The sequence below is a fragment of the Ornithodoros turicata genome, chromosome 1 (assembly GCF_037126465.1).
Source record: "Ornithodoros turicata isolate Travis chromosome 1, ASM3712646v1, whole genome shotgun sequence".
In the NCBI taxonomy this organism is placed as follows: Eukaryota; Metazoa; Arthropoda; class Arachnida; order Ixodida; family Argasidae; genus Ornithodoros; species Ornithodoros turicata.
In genome coordinates, this window is record NC_088201.1 from 60,360,699 (window position 1) to 60,383,605 (window position 22,907).

A 22,907-nucleotide genomic window follows, 5' to 3' on the forward strand; every position below is an offset into this window, starting at 1 on the left:
GTCTTGCGCATATTCGGGCAATATACTGTTGTTCTCTTGTGAGATTGCGACTGGCTACTACGATCCGCCAGCTACTGTAGCGAAGGAATAACCTAACGGTGGTGGTGAAGTGCGTGTACCGCTATTTACGTCCGGAACGAAAAAAAAAAGCGCGTCTTTCAGCACCGAAAGAATAAAGTTTGCAAAATGCCGTTTCGAAATGAGAAATCCGTGTTTGTCCCTGACCAAATTGAAAATCCGCACTTTCCACGATTTCTGTTTCTTTCTTTTTCTTTTATTTTTTGTGACAAACTGGGTCCTATGATATCTGGTCATAAAAATGGCACCCAGTGTCGAAGAGTTTTTAAATGTTCAGAACAATACCTAATAGGATACGATTACAGGGAAAGCGATGAAAAGTTAACATCGCATCAAAGAACAGCAGTGGGTACATCACGTTGTTGCGCTATCAAATCATATGAGACGTGCATTCGTTAAATACCTGCGAGCTGTTTCCACCATGCTTCCGTTGCATTCATGTATGTCATTGCCTTCTGTCCCAGCTCCGACACAGGCTGGATGCTCGTTGTCTAAACTGAGCTTCCATTTCACATGTCTTTTTTTTTTTTTTTCTTGATGCTGTCTGTGGTGCCAAGTCGCACCGCAGAGGATCAGTGAAGTCCTCTCCCTGTTTTCTATGAGCCGATCTTCCAAGTGCAAAAGTTGCTGTACTTTATCAACTAGAGGATTTTCTCCTCATTTTGCCGGTCTACTGACTGCACCCGGGATTGTTCCACAGCCCTCTTCACTCCATCCGTTTATAAGCTGTGCCCCCGCTTATTTCCGGGAAAATCTCTTATTGACAATAGACTATTGCACTAATAAAACTGCACTTCTTTATCATGTGGAGACAGGCAACTGTTAAGCACGTTGACTTGCTTGTTCATCAGAAACGCACTCTGCCCTTGATGAAGTATCCATGTTGCTGTTGTTGTTGTTATCCATACACATGAGAGAAGATTACATGGAAGCTTGCTTGCTTTGTAAGGACGACACAGACGACTGTCGTCTGTGTCGTGCTTATTTGTTTGATGCTCAAGCTCAGGCTGTGTTCTCCGTGGGTCTCGTCCACCAGCTGGCCTGCGTCTATGCCACCCTCTCAGCTACTTGGGTACTTTCTCTCGGCTACTTTCGGAGTTGGCTATTCTGCTGTTTTTGGCTACACCTCCAAGGTACTACTGAGGTACTGAAGGTACTACTGCGAAACAGAAAGGAAAGAGAGGTGCACAATGTTTCAAGCACGAGTTTTCTCAAGTATACCCATATGTTCGACAGCGATACACTGTACCGCGAAGGGGAAGCTATAGGTAGTGCTTTGAAGACCATGATAAGAAACCACGAAGTATCTCGTCCCCCTCTGGTTTAGCGTTGTAGTGTTCGTAGTCGTATAACCCCCCCCCCCCCCCCTTCCCCGTGGCTGTCTCGTGTGGTGAAACAAAATCGCTTCACCAGACAACATTACTTTCATGCGAACGGGGACACCTCACGCACGTGTTTCTTGTCAGGAATAACAACAATTTTATGTATTTTGATTGCAATAATTAGGTGCTGTCAATAATTAGGCAAATAATTGCAGACAGTAGTGGATGATCACTATTCGGTACTGCTAACGTTTGTTTTGCGTGTCATTCGGCATAATTTTTAGATGTTGGTGAGTGAAGTTGCTGTGGAAGGTGAGATGAGATGACACACATAAACTTCGCTACCTTTTTGGCTACAGAGCCTTTCCTTAGTTGGCTACATTTTGGATACATTTGGTACGAGATTGGGTACGTGCCAGCTTTTGGGGTCTGGCAACACTGGCCGAAATATCGGGAGTGGCGTACCGCGCACATAGCAGACGACACCATCACCCCTGTCGTCTGCTACAGAATACTTTGTCGGTGAGCCGCAGGATAATTTCAATGAGAAGAAGAGTACAAAGACACATGGCGTTGAGCGCTCGTGTTCACGTGGTAGCAGAAAGGTATGAAGTTTTGTCAGAAAAGTAGGCATTGGGATATTCTGGGAAATGTCGCTCGTGTGAATACGCGGTAAAGAGAAAACAGCACATGCGCGTCAGCGCATGCGCGGGAATCCTGGTGTACGCTGTCAGTGCTGCGGACTCAGCGCTCGTCTCTTTGGGACGATATTTCAAACATTCATCGATATTTCTGTTGTGACAAATATATATCGGCTGTGACAAATTTTAAACTTGGGCTTTCAAATGTACCTGATGGAATTACTCGATGGTGCTGGCGCCGTCTTCTAAGCAGATCGACGCAGACCGGATTCAATTTAGCTGAGTGGACCGAGCATATTGCACCTTTTTAACACAAGGGGGCTCATGCATAGGGACTAACGCGACGGGGGCTTGAGTGCACAAAAACGAAAAAGACAACGAAATAAAGGTATTCTGCAGCTTAAATTAGTCACTCTAGGAACGCTGGATAGAGCCAACACAGCAGCCATTTAGTGTCCGAACGCTTTCTTGTCACCACTAGCCCCACAAAGGTGACTTTTAACGAATAAGCGAAATCCAGTTACACTTTAAGGGGCCGTAAACAGGCCACCAAATATTTCTGAAATAATGATACCCCATGAAAGAACGCAGATCATAATATCCAAATATACATTTCGTTCTGCTCGTGCCAGCTCATTGAACCACATAACTGCTTTCAAAGATGAGTAACCAGCGAGCCTCTCTCCACCACGCATAAGTCACATGGCTACGTAGCGTTTTGCCATCCAATCGGGGGGCCGAGCTGCGCACATGACGTTTCAAATTACCAGCCAATGAACATACTTCGTTATCAGCTGTGAGTCTGAGCGCTCAGTTTGTTTGTGTGAAACGACGTTGTGCGCTCCGTGGTTCCAAAATTCAATGTCATGACATCTTCAACATCTCCGGCTGGCGCAAACATCAACAGTTGGGCTGCTATCATATGACGCGATTCGAACCCGGGTTCCTCCCAGTCACGACGTGACATGGCCAGCACGCTATGCACTGTACCACGCGAGCTGGTGACGCGATGCCGCGTGACTCAATCCAAAGTACGGCAGCCCAGTTGTCGGAACCATTCGAAGATGACGAAAATGTTCCATCGCGCACCTACCTAAGATTCCGGAACTGTAGTTCCGGATATTCATTCTGCGCTCGTGGTGTGCTGCGTGGTACTGCCCAGAAAACGTAGTGCGCGTATGATACCTAAATTAAACGCATTTCGTTTTCAGTTTGAGGCTGTAACTGTTTAGATTTTGAATAGAAGAGGATTCACGTTCATCTAGTCCAATTCCGCATTTGAAATAACTCGAACACTGGAACACTCGATCGTAATTGGTGAGGAAAGCGCTACGTCAAAATGACGTAAAGTTAGAGCGCGGGGCAGAGCTAAAATGCGAAAGAGTGCAGTGAATATTTCATCCGTGTGCAAGCGCCTTTTGTTTTTGAGCGTTAGTAATTGCAATGAGTTTTCACTGCCTAAGTTTCAATAATATAACAAAAAGAAATGTGCACCTTTTGTACCTGTTTACGGCCCCTTTAACATACCACTACCGACTAAAAGAATATATGTATTTTATTTTGTATTATAAATCAACCTCTCTGAAAGACTCAGTACGCAAAACATAAATGCCGTCAGTGAACGTTACGTGCTTCCACAGATTTTAGAGAGATAAAAAAAAAAAAAAAACACGCTAAACTTCGTAGTTTCGGATCCTCCAAAAGTACGTGACGTCACCAGAAGCTCCGGCGTCTGTCTCCTATCAACAGCGCGCGTCTCCGTTGTCACCTCCACATTTGAAGACTGCCAGCAGCTGTGGTGAGGTTACGAAAATCGACCTTGGAAAAGCAATGTTGCCAGACGTGTTGGTAGATTGGGCGTTCTATGACGTTAAATTCTCATAAACTAGACATTGATTTTAGGCTGCTTCTACGTCACATAGGGAAACAATACTGAGTTTTAGTATATCGTAGGCCATCGCCTTTGCGTACCTAAGGGATAGCGTTGGTGGTTCTGCGCACGCGCAATGCATAAGCAGAGCTTTGCGGATTGCGAAGAGCCACCACGCTATTCCTTTCGTACGCAAAGGCGACAGCGTATGATATACTAAAACCCACTAATATTTTGCTAGAATACGGTGTGAAACACGTAAGTCGCAATGACACGAATCGGGGAGGATTCTGGAGCCATGAGATTGAGTCGAAGCACTGGCAGTCTGGCACATTATGCCACTTATGACGTCTCGATTGAGTCTAAATTTTCTGGAGAATAAAATAATACCGGGCTAACTACAAATTGTATTCATTTTAATATTCATTTGGCATAGTGGTTAGGATGATCGCTTCCCATGCCGCGAGTGGGAGGCGACGCGGGTTCGAATCCCCGTACCGGCTGTGATGTCTGGGGTTTTCCCTGTGTATTCCGGCAAACTTTCCCTACGGATGTCGGCACAGTTCGTCCTGAAGTCGGCCCAGGACGCATACTAAACCCCCCTCCCCCAGCCACCCACTCGTTCCTGCTGTCATCACCCATCTCTGCATGTCTACGTCTGTGCGTCGCTCATAGCCACAGTTGCTTCGCGGCGCTAACACAGAATTTAAAAAAAGAAGTTGAGAAGAGTAAACGAAACAGAAAAGATCCTGACCGCCTGCCTCATACCTATCTTCGATCTTCTTACCAATTCACAGTCCATTCCACGGAAGAAATTAGAAGCGTACGGCAGAAATGCTGTTAACGATTTTCTACCCACGCTCACATATCAGTTTGAACCTTCCTCCTGGAAATTCATTTCCAGGAATTGCGCGCGCTTCTTAGAATCAGTGGAAAAGCCGTCGCGTCTTTCTGGAGGATTGGCATGGCCCGAAAAGCGCCCGAATTCTTTCCGAACCGAATTCGGTACCGAACTTTTTTCGGAGAACAGAATTCCGGGCCGGATTCGGCCCGAAATGGCCAGCCATGATTTCTCCTCCGAAATGGGTATTGACACCTAGAGTCACTAAATAAGCTTCGCTTCAGAGTATCGACACTGAGGTCCAAGGGATAGTAGGAGCGCCATCTTGTTTCCGCACCACACCGGTATCTTCCCCATTTGAAGATCAAAGGCAGGTAACATAATGCTAATGAAAAAAACGGCTAGGAAGCAAGCGAGCTGGTGAAGATGATGCATAATGTAAAAACCCCGAGACTAGGGAACACGTCTGTCCCTGGTGTTCCCTAGTCTCGGGGTTTTTACATTATGCAACATAATGCTCCCTGCCGGATAGAGAAGCGTGTATGATTGTTGTGCGATAATCCACGTATTGTCAACGAGAGCGTCCCGAGGATGTCAAGGTGAGCTCAAGGCCGTCAGCTGCTGCCTGCCGACGAAAGGAACATTTCACCCGCGCATGATAGATGGCGTCGTGCGCATTGCGCGTGCGCGTGGGTAGCGTGATGGCGCAACAAGATGGCGCATGCTCGCTCCTGGAACTCAGTGTCGATACTCTGAAGCTTAGCATATTTAGTGACTCTATTGACACCAACCGAAAAAGTAGAAGCATCCAACAGCTGTTCAGCCGGAAGGAGAACCATAGCAACGATGACGTAGCAATCGGGTCGGCTGTTGCCGTGTGTGCGACTTCTACCCCTATGAATACAGGGATTATCTCATTGAGCTGGTTGATTGAAAGGCGATGTTCCCCAAGGCCAGAAGTCTTCGGCCGAAATTCGGGGTGCATTTCGGTAGCATGCGGTGATGCACAGAAAAAAGGTCGGTCCCGATTTCGGTTCGGCCAGTTTTCGGCCAGTTTTTCGTGCCATGCGGTTCAGCCTTTACGGCGAGTCCACGACTATATCCTCTCGATGAGGACGCCGTTACGTTGTAAGAGCCAGCAACCTCAAGAACTGAGAGGTGTGTTATGTAACTCGCAATACCTAGCGTTTATGTTTATTCGATAAAGACGTTTTATTTATTTAAAAAAAAAAGCTATGAGAGCAGCATAGATGACGTTTTGGAGCTTCGTTATTGGAGGCGAGACCCTCACTAGGGGCGCCACTGTGCAGCCTCTTGGTGGAGATCCTCGTTTCTGTTTCGTTTTTGTTACTTACAGTAAAAACTTTCATATTGGAGTGACAATGCGACTTACTTGGAACACATTTGCCGCTTTCGTCATGCATTATCAGGAATGGTGAACGCTGCACAGCGTCTTACACGTGTAATGCCTAGAGTCACTAAATAGGCTTTGCTTCAGAGTATCGACACTGAGGTCCAAGGGAGAGCAGGATCTTGTTTCCGCACCACACCGGTACCATCCCCAGTTGAGGATCAAAGACGGGTAACATAATGCTCGCTGTGCGATAGAGAAGCGTGTGTGATTATTGTGCGATAATCCATGTATTGTCCACCAGAGCGTCCCGACGATGTCAAAGTGAGCTCAAGGCCGTCAACTGCTGCTTTTAAACGAAAGGAACATTTCATCCGCGCACGATAGATGGCATCGTGCGCTAACGTGCGCAAGGCGCGTGGGTAGCGTGGCGCGGAAACAAGATGGCGCATGCTCGCTCTTGGAACTCAGTGTGGATTCTCGGAAGCGTAGCTTATTCAGTGACTCTAGTAATGCCTTGATACGCAATGTAATGTGCGAGTACTGCACGCGAATATCCCCATGACACTGTTCGTTCAGTGAACACCAAGGGGCGACTCCCAAACTTGTCGGCGCCAATACGGCCACATGGACATTCTGACGAACAGATTATGTAAGTACTAGACCACAGATTGCCTAAAATTCGGTAAAAAATAACTTGGTTTGAGATTTTCGGGGAGATATGCGATGGCAGTCATTATCTAAAGCCACCTTATTTGAAAAAATCCTGGAACGAGCAGATGCGTTGAAATATCCATCACCAAGTGTTGATGAGCCGAAAGCGCGTCTCAAGCGCGGGGGAGCACAACGCTCATTCTACGTCGGAGCGGCATGTGCTTTGCATCAGGGTTGCGGAGTGGGGTCAACCATTCCATTCCGAGGAATGGACATTTGTGATAATTCCATTCCTTTCAATTCCTCGGAATGAAGAGGTATGCTAAGTTCCCACTCCTGGAATGGCTTGGCAACCCTATTCCATTCCTTTAATTCCATCAATAAAAGAAAAAAAGACCGGTAACCGCGCTGGCTACCCCAGCACTGCAAGATGAGACTGACATTACCCAGCACGGAAAAAGCACAAAGACAAGGTTATTTCAGGGCAGAAACAACAGGGTTGAAACCAAAACTACCACCTGGGCACCCAGACCATTCCATCCCAGTTCCATTCCTGCCAAAAAATGCCTAATTCCATTCCCATTCCATCTCTACGACAGTTTCCGCCATTCCATCCCAGGCTTTGATAAATCTTGAATGATTCCGGAATCATTCCAACTCAGGAGTGGCAACTCCGCAACCCTGCAGTTTGGAGCGACGGAGCTGATTGCAGTAGGCGCTAATCCCCTGGCCAGATAGACAGCTTTGCGGCGCAGATAAGCTGCCGGTAGGGTTGCCACCAGGCCGGTATTATACCGGCACGGCCGGTTATTTTCTAGCTCTGCCGGTTGCCGGTAGGAAGGTGATACCGGCAGCCTCCTGCCGGTATTTGTGGCTCAAGACCTTTCATAGGGGCTTTTGCTGGATTTATCCTTAAAATTCCACTACAGCTTGAATAAATCTGGAGCACAGACCCAACTCCGCGCAGTCACCAGTTGTTTCCTTAGTTATTCGTTATTATTATTGTTACACACAGGAATAAGTCTCCTCATGTTGTCTTGAGCTCTCTCTCTCTCTCTCTCGTTTTCTGTGTCTGCTCTTCTACCCCTCACCCACGTCCCTTTCCCGTGAGCCTTTCCTCCTCTCCCTCTACTCTATCTCCTCTCCCTCAGCCGGTATTTTTCACTACGAAAAGTGGCAACCCTAGCTGCCGGAGGCGAAGGACGTGTCGTTTCCTGCGCTCCAGATGCGCTAGTTTCGGTTCATCGGCATATATCACTTACACCAACTCGCATGCAATGGATAAGGGTACCGCAGCTTAAGCGCTGGAATACCTCATGACATCGTCATCACATATTTGTTGTTGTGCTTGTTTTTGTTCACTCGTCAGACAAAAGAGAGAAGAAAAAAAAAATGGTGGCCCTAATACGCATAGCATTTTGTTGCTCTGTACTCGTGTTCATTGTGCAGGCGTTTCTAGCAGGTATTTTTGAAGGTTTTATTTTCTCGCTGCATAGACAATTTAGAATTCTCCAATGTCGTTTCAATTGGCAGGATATACTTTCACGTAATTCTTCGCTCATGTCTATACCTCGTGTTTTTCTCTAATAAGTACGCCTGTGTTATGTCGAACAATAAAGCAGCCCTTCCAATGTTTTTGCACTGGCTTGCAGCTTTCAGTTGAATATATGACGAGGTCCTCAACATCCCTTCAGAGATCCCTGGACAGTCTTGATACCCGACCCTTTGACGTCGTGAAAGTGCTGGGCGAATGGCCTGCGATTCATAGTCGGGGTGCACAGCGCTCACTCATCGCCTTAGTTAAGAGCATAGCAGAGCTCTCATCTTTTGAGACTTCTTTTCTTTTACTTTGTTTTTTTTCTCTACGAGATCTGGAGTAGCTTGTCCTGCGGTGAGCGAGCTCACATCTCCATATTTTTTCTCCTTCCATCACCATCATCTCGTCGCGTAGAGCTAATCCAAGTTATTATTGTTGTTCACCATCCCAGTGCTTGCTGCTGCTCCGGTGTTCTGCTTCTGTGCTTCTGTGGCGCTTCTGTCCCATTTCGTGGGTAAAAAAAAACAAAAACAAAAAAGAAATGAAATCGCATTTCGTGCTGTTGTGTATCATCACTAGCGTTTCATCAGCGGTGACGGTATTATGCGCACATAAGGGAATCTAGCCGCTAAGGACCAGCGACGGAAAGACCGGTATTATACTCCATGTTAAAACTCCCAAAATGCCGGAACGAACAAAATAAAGACAGTAGTGTTGACCCTATCACGTGTATTTTTTCTTCTTTTTTTTTCATCTTTATGTAAGTGCGGTGTATAACTGTGGCGCTGTCGCCTGCGTCAGAACTTCTGTCCGTACTATACCTCCAGCAGTGGAGCAGGAAAAGACAACAATCAGATGGAAAAGAATCGCGAACAGTGCGCCGATATCTAGAGGTGTGTTGTTATTTATTCGTGTATCCGCGCGGATATCCGAGCGATATCCTTGTTTTGCAGATAGAAATATAACGCTTTGAAACCGCGCACATAAAATGCAGATCAAACCGCGCGCCCCGGCGGTGCATATCCCCGGCGTTGATATCAGCATTTTATCCATAAATAAGCATTAATGTCTCCACCGACATCCTCTACGGCAGCGTTTCCCAAACTTTTGGCGGTGACGGACCCCCGGAAGCGATGAGAACCAATTGACAGACCCCCCCCCCCCCCCCCCCACAAATATACCGGGATAAGCGCTGTGTACACTGCATTGCAGACCGCGTTTAATATGCGCGACAGGGTATAACAAGGGACGAAATTACATTAGTGCAAGCATAAACATGGTCAAGTGACTGACTAGACAGAAGCGAAGTTGACTTCCAACGCCGCGTTCAGTGCGAAGGATGGTGCTGCTTGCTGGATGCTACAAGGGCACTGATGTCAGGTTCGACTGAAGACAGGCAGAGTCGTAAGTCCGGCTCGACCTCGATTCTATTCCGCGACTTCAACTTGATGTGCACGAGTGGGGAGAAGGCAACTCAGAAGGCATATATGAATATGGACTGGAACGCTGCACCTCCGAAGCGTTCCTGGTTAACAATCGGGAAACGCAGCTCCGACCTTCAGGTAAGCGCCCTCCGTGGCAAAAAGCAGAGTTCGTGCCTGGTGGCGCAGAAGACACCGATTAACCGCTAGCAACGCAATTGCATGTTTGTCTGCTCCGTTTCGGGCCAAGATAACACACTGCTACGTCATTTCGTACTTTTTCTTCGATGGTGCACTGCTTGTCAACTCTCAAGATTGATAATACCAAACAGAGGTATCATCTGTAGTGCCACCATCGCTGCAAGGGGTCCGCAGGCTGCCAAATATAAAATGCGCTAAACACAGGAACACTCTCAGTCAGTTCGAACTCTAAGCAAAACGATATGACGCACTGTATTTCCCATGCTAGCCAGTGCATAACTAGCAACCTCGTCAGCTGCTGCGTGCTTTCGATACAGCTTCAGAAACGATTCCGGACTGGTTTCTTCTTCTTGTTTGTATGTGTATGATACGGACAAACGTGCATTGCAGGACTTTTCTATCAGAAATTAGAAGATAGCCGTTGAAAGCATGCTTGTAGCGATTTTGGAAGTTCTGGGTGTTTGGAAATCGGGCAGCATGTACGAGCGCGTCTTTGTGGGGACGAAAATCCTCACTGAAATGTGAGAGACGATCGCGGACCCCCACGGACACTCTGGCGGACCCCCAGGGGTCCGCGGACCACACTTTGGGAAACACTGCTCTAGGGGAAACCATAATTGAGAACACGCAGCGAATCCAAAACGGTGTCGAAATGTGCCATCCCTTGTATAATGTTGTGCCTTTAACTTTTTATTCCGTATTAGCAACTGTGGCCATGAACGGCGTACAGATGTGGACAGATGGAGAGAGGACAGCAGGAAGGTGTGGGAGACAGGGGGGTTAGTATGCGTCCTGGGCCGACTTCAGGGGCAACTGTACAGCAATTCGTCTGGAAAGTCTTCGGAAAACCAGGGGGAAACCTCAGACAGCACAGCCGGTGGTAGGATTCGAACCCACCACCTCCCAGTCTTCAGCACGCCTTTGGCTACCACCAACGAGCGGGACACTTAAACCCGCTCGGCCATGCCGCTGGTTGTGTGCCTTTAACTGACATTATTTGCTTATTAGCTGCTGTGTCTTTACCTGTTGGACAGCTGTGAATGGTATAACCTTCCCGAGAGAGTTTGTATGCTGAAAGGTACATACGTTTGTCATATAACATTTCAGTCACGGAGATTATGGGATGTAATGATCGCGGATATGCGGGTATACCCATTATCCACTCGCTGCGGTACACGTATTTCGGCCACAGCCGTCGCGGACCTCACATGCGCGCACACCACGCGGATGCGTCTACTATTAAAGATATCCGCGCTCACCTCTACAGATATCTACAACGACAACGTCACGCAGAAATACAGTACTCCAATGGGAAGGGGCGGGGGCACACACACACACTGCACGGATCTGTATCCCCTAGCGACGTCTGTGTGGCTCTCACACTATTAGCGACTCTCGCAGTTGCAAAGTTTCCATTCATATCTCTGCGAAGTACCACCTGGATATTTGAGTTTGAGTTCGATTTATTTTCTGGAGCAAAGATATCTGTGATCATGCTGCGCCGCGCTAGCCCTGTGGTATTTGCACGACCAAGGATGTAGCCCACAGTGGGATAAGGCAACTTAAGTAAAATCTAGTCGCAATGCCGCCGTGAAGCTCCTCATTGTACAGCGCTATTTGCGAATACTTTACTGCGCGGTTTAACTACGTGCATGGAGGATGTTAAACCTGGGTCCATTGCGCCGAGTTCTTTTCAGTTTCAGTTCTTTCAATTTCCGCTCAGGCAAGCCCTTGAAGCACTTGGAGGAGGATCTTTAAGAAGAGGAATTTAAAATTAATTTTGAGTACGTGATTGTCCTCTATGCGAAGAGTGGAAGAGTAATTTGTATGGTTGGTATGGTTGGTAATTGGTTTTAGTCGCGTTTCCGGTTTTGATCCCAAGTATTTACGAACTGTACAGTGGTTTCTGATGGTTTGGTGGAGAATAAACTTTTCATCAGCCGAACAAAAAGAAAAAAAAAGAACTATAAACGTAATAGCTCTGTATAGCCTAGTCAGTGCTGAGAAGTCTATTCGGCGATGTTCGATCATCTTGACTCTTGACTCAAGTTAGTGAGTGAACAAACAACAACAGTCCTTTATTTTGGTGAATAGGCCCGGTTTCACCAACGTTGGTTAACTTTGAACCGAGGCCAAGGGTCGCTAAAACTTGAAGTTAACACTCATTTCTGTTTTACAAACGTTAGTTGGTGACGTGGTGAATGTTTCAGTGACAATAACTCCCTTTACTGAAACAAAGTTACGCGTTAACCGGTGTTGGTGAAACCGGGTCATAAATTGATGACTGATACCCCTGTCAACAGACGACACACTAAATGTCAATTTAGTAACTGTCATTTAGGATAAAGGACCTTTGTGTCCGTGTCACACAATGTAGCGGAAATGGCCTTCAGCAATAACGGCAATTTCGGCTAAGGGAGCTCAGTAACGGATGGGGTAACTTCGCCAATAACCCTGGCGGGTACCGGGGTACGGGGAGCATCCCAATGAAGACTACTGAGGGATGCTCGCGCTTGCATGTATACCCCCACACGCAAGAGCTCGTTGACTGTTGATGCCGGTCGGACGCCATTTGTAATTGAACAGGGTGATTGAACGCTTCTGCTTCTGCGTTGGCTATATGCACCCATTAAAAGGGTGACTGGAACACGCAACGGTTTCGAACATTTCGGAGGGTTCATCGTAATACCGCTGCTGCTGTCCGCCATTTTCCAAACACAGACGCTGCGCCCTCTCTGCGAAACTATGTTGTTTCATTCGGCGTCACGAAGGCCCGCACACGTTGTAAAAGTAACTTCTCTAACACCGTTTTCCAGCCAGCCTCACTCCCAGCGCTTTTGCAGCTAGAACAAGTCAGAGTGGAGGAAAGCGATACCAGGGTGGAAGCACACGGCCTGTGTGCTTTCCTTCCCTCTGGCTTGTGCTGCCAACAGTTTTCGACGTGCTCCTCCCGCTAGACGGCCCTGCGCTTTGAATATGGTTAGGGAGCCTACATAAGCGACTCCGTCTTAGGGTGGTGTCAGCCTTCGACACACCACTTGCCGCTGCCCGCCATCTTGGTCCCCATTCCCTAGACCATACCTAGACGGCGTGGTATCGCGAGCATACACTCTTAGAAACGAGCTTCACCGCATAGCACGTTTTAGCAAACCATCATCTGGAATGATATCGTTATCTGCCCTGATTTGTTAAACGTTGTCGTTCATTCTCGTTCTCACGATGCGCTGAGGAACACCTATGCTTCATCGCTCAACATACACCGTCACATATGCAGTTACCAGTCACTGTTAATGAAAAGCAGGAACGCCATGCGTATTGAACAGGGTGTCGAACCGAAACGTTTTTCGTTCCGGTTTTCGTTCTGGTTACATCATAAACGATCCGGTACCGGTTCTGCTCCGGAGCAAAAAAATAACGGTTCATACCGGTTTTTAACCGGTTCCGCTTCTGCTGGGAATACTCATCCCCACAAAAAAAATCAATGTTGCAAAATGTAATCCCGTTTATTCAGCATACATGGTATTTAATATTAATAGACAGCTGTGAAATTGGTAGCTCCTGGTTCCTGTAGGTTACTGTCTGTTCAAATGGGCTTTCTCATTTCTTGAAGCCCATGCTACAAACTGACTTGTTTGTCGTGATGTCATACATAAAGTACTTTCTTGCTGGGTTGGAGCGATTGCGTCCCATCCGAATGTCTGTTGCTACTGTCAACCCAGCAAGCACCACCGCACGAGTACGACGCAAATCGAGGAACACCTTCACTCACAAACGCGCTCGACGGCTCCGTTTTATTTTCTTGGTGTCCTGTCCACAAAAGAGTTGCCACTTTGCACGGGCTTGCCCTCGCGTATACGTAAATGTATTCAACTTAGCTGCTCTCAAACAAGGAACGCGTTGCGCGACATTACCGATAAAGAAGCTGTTATGCAGCCCCCTTGTTGTTTAGTTGAGGAGAGTTTGGGGGGATCAAATTAAAACGAACACTACGGCACATTGCTAGAGAGTCACATGTACCTCGAAGTCTGTGTGCGTGCGCGAACGATAAACCATTACAAAGGGAGCCTAAGGGTCATACTATACCGACATACATTCCATCGTAACCGTAACCCTCGTATAGTATCCATGACATGACTTCAGAGCACACGACGTCTCATTCGCCTATCCGTAGTCCAAACCGGCGAAGTTTTTTCTTGGACCGAAAACCGTTAAATTATTTTTCGGTTTCCCTCCTGAGCGAAAAAAATGTATACGGTTTCGATTCCGTTCCGGTTCGCACCAAAATAGCGGTTTTTTTTGGTTCCGGTTTTCGGTTCGCTCCGACACCCTGGTATTGAAAGTATAGAAACCAAGAACGGCGACGCACAAAGAACACACAGTCCGCCGAGAGGAGCAGAGCAGACGCCACAAAGGCCGGAAGAGAACGCTCCTGGCGTCACGACTGTCCAAGTGCGGCTTTCAGTCTGGGGCAAAAGATGCAAGTTGAAAATTGCATTACAAATTGTCTGAGCCGTATATAAACGAAATATTTTGCATGGTGGCTCGGAAAGGTATAAGGAATCATCTGATGAGGCCTATTTACTTCACATCTGGGGTCCAGACTGTCGCTTTAAGCAAATGTCATCTGTCAATTTCTTAACGGACATTTAGTGCACCGTTTGACAGGGGTATGAATCGACTTTAGTTCGAACTTTAAGGAGGGCAATCGGTAGGAATGTCCTCAAGATGTCCTTGCAGCTCGTAACGTCGCTCTCTTGTTCTCAACTCTTTTTCTTCCATTCAGACTCAAGTAAATCATGTTACTCTGCCTTCTTATGGCCCAATCTTCTGCTCTAGGATTGTTTTTGTGCTCGATTTCGATGCAGCACTGATTTACGAGCTGTCGTTAACAGCCGCCTAGAGTTCCACCAGCATTCATCACTTTATCTATTCGCTCTGCCTCGTGCGCCGCCCAGTGAATTATTGCGTACGAAGAACAAGACCGAAATGGCGATAAAACTTGCGTTTTTCTTACGGGATTGATGCCAAAGTGGGGTTCCTGTCGACCTGGATCCCTTTTTGCATCGACCACACCGTGGCCTGGTGGCCCCGTGGCCATCCACAACACAGCAGGCATTCAGATGAAAAATTAAGCGTGTACTACGGAACCGATTCTACAGGATGTTAATTTTTATCAGTCACAGATTTTTTTTTTTTGTAAAAAAGGTTATGAAGCTACACATATGCCGTTTTCTAGGTGGATTCTACGGTGAGGCGGACATCTGGCAGGAAAGCGTATGTGTAACTACTGGACCACTAATTGGCTAAAATTAGAGATAGGACGAATCCAGAATTTTCCGAATCCGAATCCAAGCAAGGTTCTGCGAATCCACGAATCTTTCCATTCCTTTCTTAAAAAAGGGTTTAAGGAGACAGGAGGAAAAACACTTCTACTGAAGCGTGTTTTGGCAGAATTTGATATCTTTGTTTAATGGAAACCAAATTAAATTATAGTTCACTTTCAGGAGAAAACATACCCATATACTTCTTCTTAATTATTTAACACGTTGTTCATCGACTACAGGAAATACATAAACTTCTCGTGTCTGAATTATTTCCCTAAAACTAAGAAACAACCACTTTTTTACAAGAATTGTGTATAGCTAATAGGAATAATTGTTACAAATACGAGTGAAAAACAATTTACGGGTGCTTCGGTCACTAGTGGGTTTTAGTGCATCGTACGCTATCACCTTTGCGTACGTAAGGGATAGCGTGATGGTTCTGTGCAATGCGCGAAGCTCTGTTCTGCGTGTGCGGCTAACCACCAACGCTATCGCTTACGTACGCAAAGGCGATAGCGTACAATGCACTAAAACTCTCTATTGTGAGTGGACCCTCTGAATAAGGCCCATTTCACACTAGCGTTTTTGTCGTCCATTTGCTTCCAAAACAGAACCCAAGGGCAATCGATGCCCGTAAGGTTCAATCGGTCCGTCTTGGCTTCGTGAAAAACACGGACGAGAAAAACGTTAGTGTAAAACCGGCCTAAATGCGGACTCACATCGCTGCGTTTACGGCTGCGCTTGCGTGTTACAGACGCTGACAATGAACCATTACAACGGAACATCCTTCCGGATGGAACAAAGGTACACGTAAGACGCTGTACGCAGCAGTAAATGCAGTAATGTGTATCAACCTAAATTTGGAACCGCCTGCGGCGTATTTCAGGGTGTAAGACCGCCAGCGCGTAAAACGCACCGGCGAAAACACCCAGGCCGGCCTCGGTGGCTCAGTCGGTAGCGTGTCCGCCTGCTGATCCCAAGATCGCAGGTTCAAACACGGCCCAGGACGGTAGCAACTTGATGGAAAGGTCCAAGTTGCTCGGACACGTCGTCTTCCGCGAGGGACGTTAAATGTGGTGTGCCGTGTGTCGAGACTTCGGCGTACCTTGAAGAACCCTCAGGTGGGCAAAATTAATCCACAGACCTGACCACTGTGGCGTCGCTCATGATCACAGTTGTCTCGCGACGTAAAGCCTTGAATTATTATTATTATTAAAACACCCGGGCCAAACCGCATGGATCAAGTGCATATCGTGAAACGGGGAACTCGCAGAGAGAAAAAATCATGCAGTGTTGCCAGTACATGTGCAATATGAACTAATGCAAAACATACTAAAACACACACATATGCGCTACAGGGATGAGATTGAGGTGGAGAAGAAGAGATTAGCAGTAGGCCCAGGACGCATACTAACCCCTCTGTCCCCCACTCCTTCCTGCTGTCCTCTCTCCATCTGTCCACATCTGTACGCCGCTCATAGCCACAGTTGCTTCGCGGCGCTAACACGGAATAAAAAAAAAAGAAGCGACTGAGCAAGCAAGAAGAAGCTTAAACGTTGAACTGGTTCAGCCAGGTGCACACATGGCACCGCTATCGCACAACGCTGAGCAATCAAGTGTATAGTTGAAGTTTTTTCCCGCCGTCTTCAATACGTTTCTGCATTATTTACTTCTAATATCCCAACAACCAGGACCTTCCCTCTACCTTTCGTTATCTTCAAGTATGACAAGCATTTAAGCATTTTTGAGAGACCTTCCATGACAACCATATGCAGCACGTGGATGCAGCGTCAAAATCATAACACGGCGGTTTCCATAGGCTACGAAACCGGAACTGATACGCATGCCAAGCTGTGAGTGCCACGCTGCCGTCCTCGTGAAATATCAAGAGGTTGCACACGCGCTCGAGCACGCGCTAGAAACCCGTTCTCCGCGTGAAATTTTGCGCGCAGTGTACTACCGCAAAGAAATCGGTTGAACGTGATGGGAGCATAGCTCGGCGTTTCGGGCCGCGCTACTCACGTTCACAATCATCTGATAAGGCATGAGCTTAGTCGCGGCCTACGAACTCACGTGAAGGTCGACATGGCGTATCGCTGAGCTCTATCATGCCACAAATTAGCGCACTCAGCGGATAACATCACACTCGTGGCCAGAGCAAGGGTTGTTCTGCCGATCTCTGGGAGGCGAAGTTTGTTCAGTGTAGAGGTAACTTATCGAGATAAGTAATCGGAACGCACCTATTGGAAGCGCTGCGCACGGTACTGCCCGCTGTTCAATGAAGCGTTCCGATTATTTTCTCGACGCATCAAGTTATCTCTACACTACCGAACTTAGCCTCCCTGGTCACAGGTGCGATTATACCTGGTGAGTGCGCTAATATGTGGCAAGATCAAGCTCACCGATACGCGATATCGACCTTCACGTGAGTTCGTAGCATGCGGCTAAGCTCGTGCCTTACCCACCAGCTCGCGAGCACAGTGGTTAGCGTGCTAGCCATATCACGTCGAGACTGGGAGGTACCCGGGTTCGAATCCCGGTGCCTGCTGTGCTGTCTGGGGTTTTCCTGGGTTTCAGACATAGGTCGGCACAGTTCCCTTAGAAATCGACCCAGGACGCACATTCCCCCAGGGCGTCAGTCGTGACGTTGCCCACCTCTGTGAGGCCGACAACGGCGAGCACTTTCACCGCCACGTGCCTTACCAGATGATTGTGAGCGGGAGTAAGACGTCTTGAGGTAAGACGTCAATGGGTGGACGTAAGACGTCTTGAGGAACACGGAACCTCGACGGCGGCCCAGGTTGTTACATCCACCGCTTTAATTCCCAGTCACGGGCACACAACGTACAGTAATATGCACACACACACACACCAACCTTACATAGCCTTCCACCCCCAACGTCCGAACGGTCCAGTCGTCCAGTCCACACGCTCCAAACCTCCTACGTGCTCTCTCTCCCCCCCTCCTCCTCTCCATGCTTCCGGGTCGGCTCCCTCTCGTCTTCCTCGTCCTCTCCCATGGCCTGCCTTCATCCCCCAATACCCAGCCTCCTCACAACCTCCACCCCCCTTAAATCCGTGCAAGAGGGGTGTCCAGGCTGCATGGTATGGGGTCAGCTGGTCTGCATTGGCCAGGCCTCTGTTCCTTTTGGTGTCAGGATGCTGAAGCCTGAAGGTGTTTCGTCCTACTTGTGCAGTTATCCGGAATGGACCTGTACGGCGGGGTGCAAGCTTAGCCGCAAACCCCGTGCTGGCTTTGCTTAGGGGGTGGGTGTCGCGCAGAACCAGATCTCCAACCTTAAATGTAGTCGGTCGGCGTCTGCGATTGTAATGCCGCGCTTGGTCCTCCCTTGCTGAGCACTGGTACTCCCTTGTAACCTGCAAGGCATCTTTCAGGTACATGTCCAGTTCTGCCGCTAAACGATGAGGTGCAGAGGGAGGGACTTCATCTGTTATACACTGTCTGTAGTCCCAGGGTGTCCGCAGCTCACGTCCATAGCAAAGAAACGCCGGCGTATAGCCTGTGACTGCATTCTCTGCCGTACGCATGGCAAATGCAACCTCGGGAAGTCTTTGGTCCCAGTCACAGAGGGTCACACAGTAATTCACTATACACTGTTTCACTGTGGCATTGTGCCGTTCAACAGTCTGACCTGAAGGGCGATATGGCACTGTGTGGCGCTCGTTAATGCCCCAATGTCGTAGAACCCCCTTCCACAGCTTACTAACGAAAGGTTTTCCATTATCACTGGAAATTGAGCAAGGTACACCGTGGCGGCAGAAGACCTCGATCATTCTCTCAATTATAGCCCTGGAAGTTGGGGCACGTAGAGGAAAAAGCTCGATGAACCTTGTGAACTTGTCGAGGACCACGAGAATGTGTTTGTTTTGTTTAGGAGTCGTGGGAAGGGGTCCGATAAGGTCCACACTTAACTGCTGCATTGGCTCTGTGGCAGAGGAACTGTCCATGAGTCCTTTCGGCTTCTGGCGCTGAGGTTTAAAAGCTTGGCATTGTTGGCAACCTCGCACATAGCGTGAGGTGTCTGACCTGATGCCCAACCATGTGAAGCGACTCTGGATGCGTCTTAGTGTCTTAAAAAATCCGAAGTGGCCACTAAGAGGGTGGTTATGTTCAACCTTTAGTACCAGTTCCTTTAGGTGCTCAGGTAGCCAAGCCACTCTTCGCTCGTCTATGCTGTGCATTAAGATGCCCTCCGCTGTTATGTCACTGTCTGTAGCAAGGTCTTCTACCTTCTTCCTGTCTTTCGGATTATCAGGTAACACGTCTGACTCGAGACGCTGGAAGATCTGTTGTAAGAATGGATCCTTGCGCTGTTCTGCTGCGAGCTGTGTGCTGTTGGTGAAGACGGATGTGTCAGTTGTGTCAATGGCAGCTGCAGTGTCGAAGCAAACAGTGTGTAGTGGTTCCTCTGTCTCGATTGGAAACCAATCTTCTGCTAGGCTATGAGACGGCTGCTCTGGTGAAGCCGCCGGGAACCTGCTCAGGGCATCTGCAGGGATGTTGGCCCGTCCTTTACGGTGTCTAATGGTGCAATTGAAGCCTTGCAGACGGAGTACCCATCGCCGTACACGACTTGATGCTTGTTCGGTCTTGAACAACCATGACAAAGATGAGTGGTCACACCTACCCAGGTCTAACCCAGGTGCGAAGAAAAACCACACTACAGTCATCCCATTCGGCAGACGGCGACTTGTTTCCATGGCTACGGCTACTGCAGGTATGGTCATCATTAGCGGACTTTTCAATGACTACGTCATGTTGGTAAGCGACCTTCTTTGGTGTTAGACGTAGCCGTGAAGCCGCGCAAGAAGTTAGTTAGTTAGTAAATTTGTGAAATAAGATAAACCTTGGAGCTTTCAGCAACCCACCATGGGTGCTACCTGCTAACTATTGCTCCATTGCAAACGCTGTATTGCTATTACAAACTCTGAATCACAGCGGGATCCCTCACATACTGACGGGCACTCAATCAATAGAGCGGGAAAACAAGATAGCACACTACAGATCTAGAAAATACGGTGTCGGCAGTTCACACTGAAAGGGAGTTCGCACCTATTGTTCACAATACAGTTGTGAGACCAGTCTCACTCAGGAAGACTACCAGCAGACGGATTGCCTTCCGTTGATTGCGCGGTGTATCCCAAGGACCAAATAAATGAGCCAGCTCCACTGGGCGGTCAGTTATGCGTAAAATGCCGGCAAGGAATGACTGTCTCTTTGATCTGAAGTGGCGGCACTCTAGCAAGACGTGACCACGTCATCCACCACATCACACTCGGGGCACCACAGAGACTCCACAAGACCTATCCTGTGCAGTGAAGAATGGCAGAACAGGACGCCAGCTCGAAGACGGTGAATAAGGGTCTCAGCAGATCGGGGTACGCCGCGATGAAAAATCTTAGGCTTGGGTCCATCTGTCGTGGACCATTCAGGTTATGGCTACTGTCTGCAAACTACAGTCGACGAGAATCGTCGTACGTGATGCTGCTTAGTAGTCGGCGGGCGTCGTGCGCTGTGAATGAAATAGCACGACATCGGCGCATGCTATGTGCCTCTGTAGCGAGACAGTCAGTCTTTTCATTGCCAGGGATACCGCAGTGGCTGGGTACCCACTGGAACATAACCTCGTGACCGTCCTGGACAACGGCGTCGTGAACATGAAGGGCATCATACACCATCGAAGCGCACGATCAGTATGGGTCACTGCGTAGCGCAGATAGAGCGACTTTGCTGACGCAGTACACGACCCAACGATTGCGATTTGCTGTCTTAATGTATCGAAGAGCTTGGGTAATGGCGTAAATCTCCGCGGCAGCAGACGATGGCATGTGGGATAGGCGCTAACGGCTTTCAACGCCTCTCTCGGTTACCACAAAGGCGGACGAAGAAGTATCCGATGTACATGACCCATCCGTGTAGACATGACACTGGCCGCTCTGGAACTCTGCCATTATCCCCAGCACTCGCTGTTTGATGACATCCGCATTGGCGACTTGCTTACTTGGACATTCAGGCACAGTGAGGGATACAGCTGGGTCCCGTGGTGCAGCCATTGGGGGTGCAGGCGGTTCAAAGTGTGTGGGTAGCTGGTCCACGTGTTGGGCGACGAGCGAGTGAAACTTAGAGTGGCACCGGTCCCTAAGCTTCCGGACTAGTTGATGTGTTTCATGACGAGTCAGCAGGTGCAGGTAATGGCGCAGTGTCTCTTGCACCCTCATGGCTTGTACAGGCGGTTCATTTATTTCCACCAATGTGCTACAGTCTGAAGCTGCTCGAGGTAGGCGCCGCGCGAAAGTGAAATGTACGTGAGAAAGTGAGACCGGATGCGGATCGGTCTGACTAAGTTTGTCTGAAGTTTCATGTTATTTTTAGTGTTATTTTGCGTATGATATATACTGTCAAACTGATGTCGAACGCGACTGGCTTCAGAAGAGGGCCATATAGATGAGACGACCGCTATCAATGTAAACCCTTGTACGATTTTTCAAGTGGTGTGAAAGACTCCTAGCTTTCGGTCATTAACAATGAAGTTCGGTTCTTCGGTTGTGTACATGTGCACTGCTTACATTGGCCCACCGTAGTCCTACACGGGGTATTTCACCTAACGGGTGTTTCACGATTTGCGGGCACTTCGATCAATCTCCAGTCGTGAGATAATGAATTTTCTGAAGTGAACTTCGAAATTTGCCAAGTCAGTGTTACGGTTTTATTTTTCTTTTTTTCATGAAACATAAAGCGCATGTCGTTTCTGCCCCATTGCATTTCAAAAAAAAGGGGGGGGGGATATGTTTAATGTAAAGTTAAAAAAAAAAACAGCCGAAAAAAAAAAGCAAGAACCGTCGTTTTGAGACGCGAAAATTGTCGGCTGAGACCAGTACTCCGTCAAGTTGATGCAAACAGCGGAAGAAAACCGTGATCCGCCCCCACAGTTTCCTTTTCCGTCCTTCTGCTGATTACGACAGCGAGGATAACAAGCCAATTATATGAAACTTGTGTGGGCGGGGGGGGGGGGGGAATTGAAAGAGGCGGGTCACGGCTTTTTTTTTTTCTTTTTTCGACGCGCCTTGCATGAACTCGACGGAGAAATTGGTAATTACGAGACCGAGAACTGATCGCAGCCGACAGTTTGCGCATCTCCAAAGAACGGTTTTGGCGTTCCTTCTCTTTCTGGTTCCTTTTTGTATTTTTTTTGTTTTTGTTTTAGCTACTACCATCGTAGTAGGGAATGTATGTTGCGACGGAATCGGGGGGGGGGGGGGGGGGGGGGGCTTAAATTCGACATGCGTTTTCGTTTGCGACAAAAAAAGAAAGGAAAAGCTTGACATTAACTTGGCAGATTTCGGAGTTCATTTCAGGAAATTCAATTTACCGCGACTGAAAATTGATCAAAGTGCTTATAAGTCACGGCGAAAGTTCGCCGAAGATAAATACCGTTAGCCCCATGATTATCAGACAATTTTTTATTTGCTTTCCTCTTCTTTACTTTTTTTTTTTTTTTTGTTTCAATGCGAGTTTGTGACACATTAGGTGAAACACCACGTATATAAACCTAAAACACAGTGTCCGTCGCGGGGCTCGACTCGAGGCAGTTGAGATGTGTGAATCACCATCCTCCATTAATCGTTCTCCTCGGCCTATAAATCTC

General features: G+C 47.9%; 1 protein-coding gene across 3 annotated transcripts in view; it reads right to left on the reverse strand.

Moving 5' to 3' along the window:
* Positions 1-22,907, reverse strand: part of LOC135378282 (atrial natriuretic peptide receptor 2-like) — a 765,968-nt gene that overhangs the window by 209,146 nt on the left and 533,915 nt on the right. Inside the window, exon 1 of one of the 3 annotated variants that reach the window (XM_064611268.1) lies at positions 9,588-9,607. The exons of the other annotated variants lie outside the window; for them this stretch is intronic. The gene's annotated coding sequence lies outside the window, so the exon portion shown is untranslated. Of the gene's footprint in view, positions 1-9,587; positions 9,608-22,907 lie in introns of those variants that run through there. 3 annotated transcript variants of the gene reach the window in all.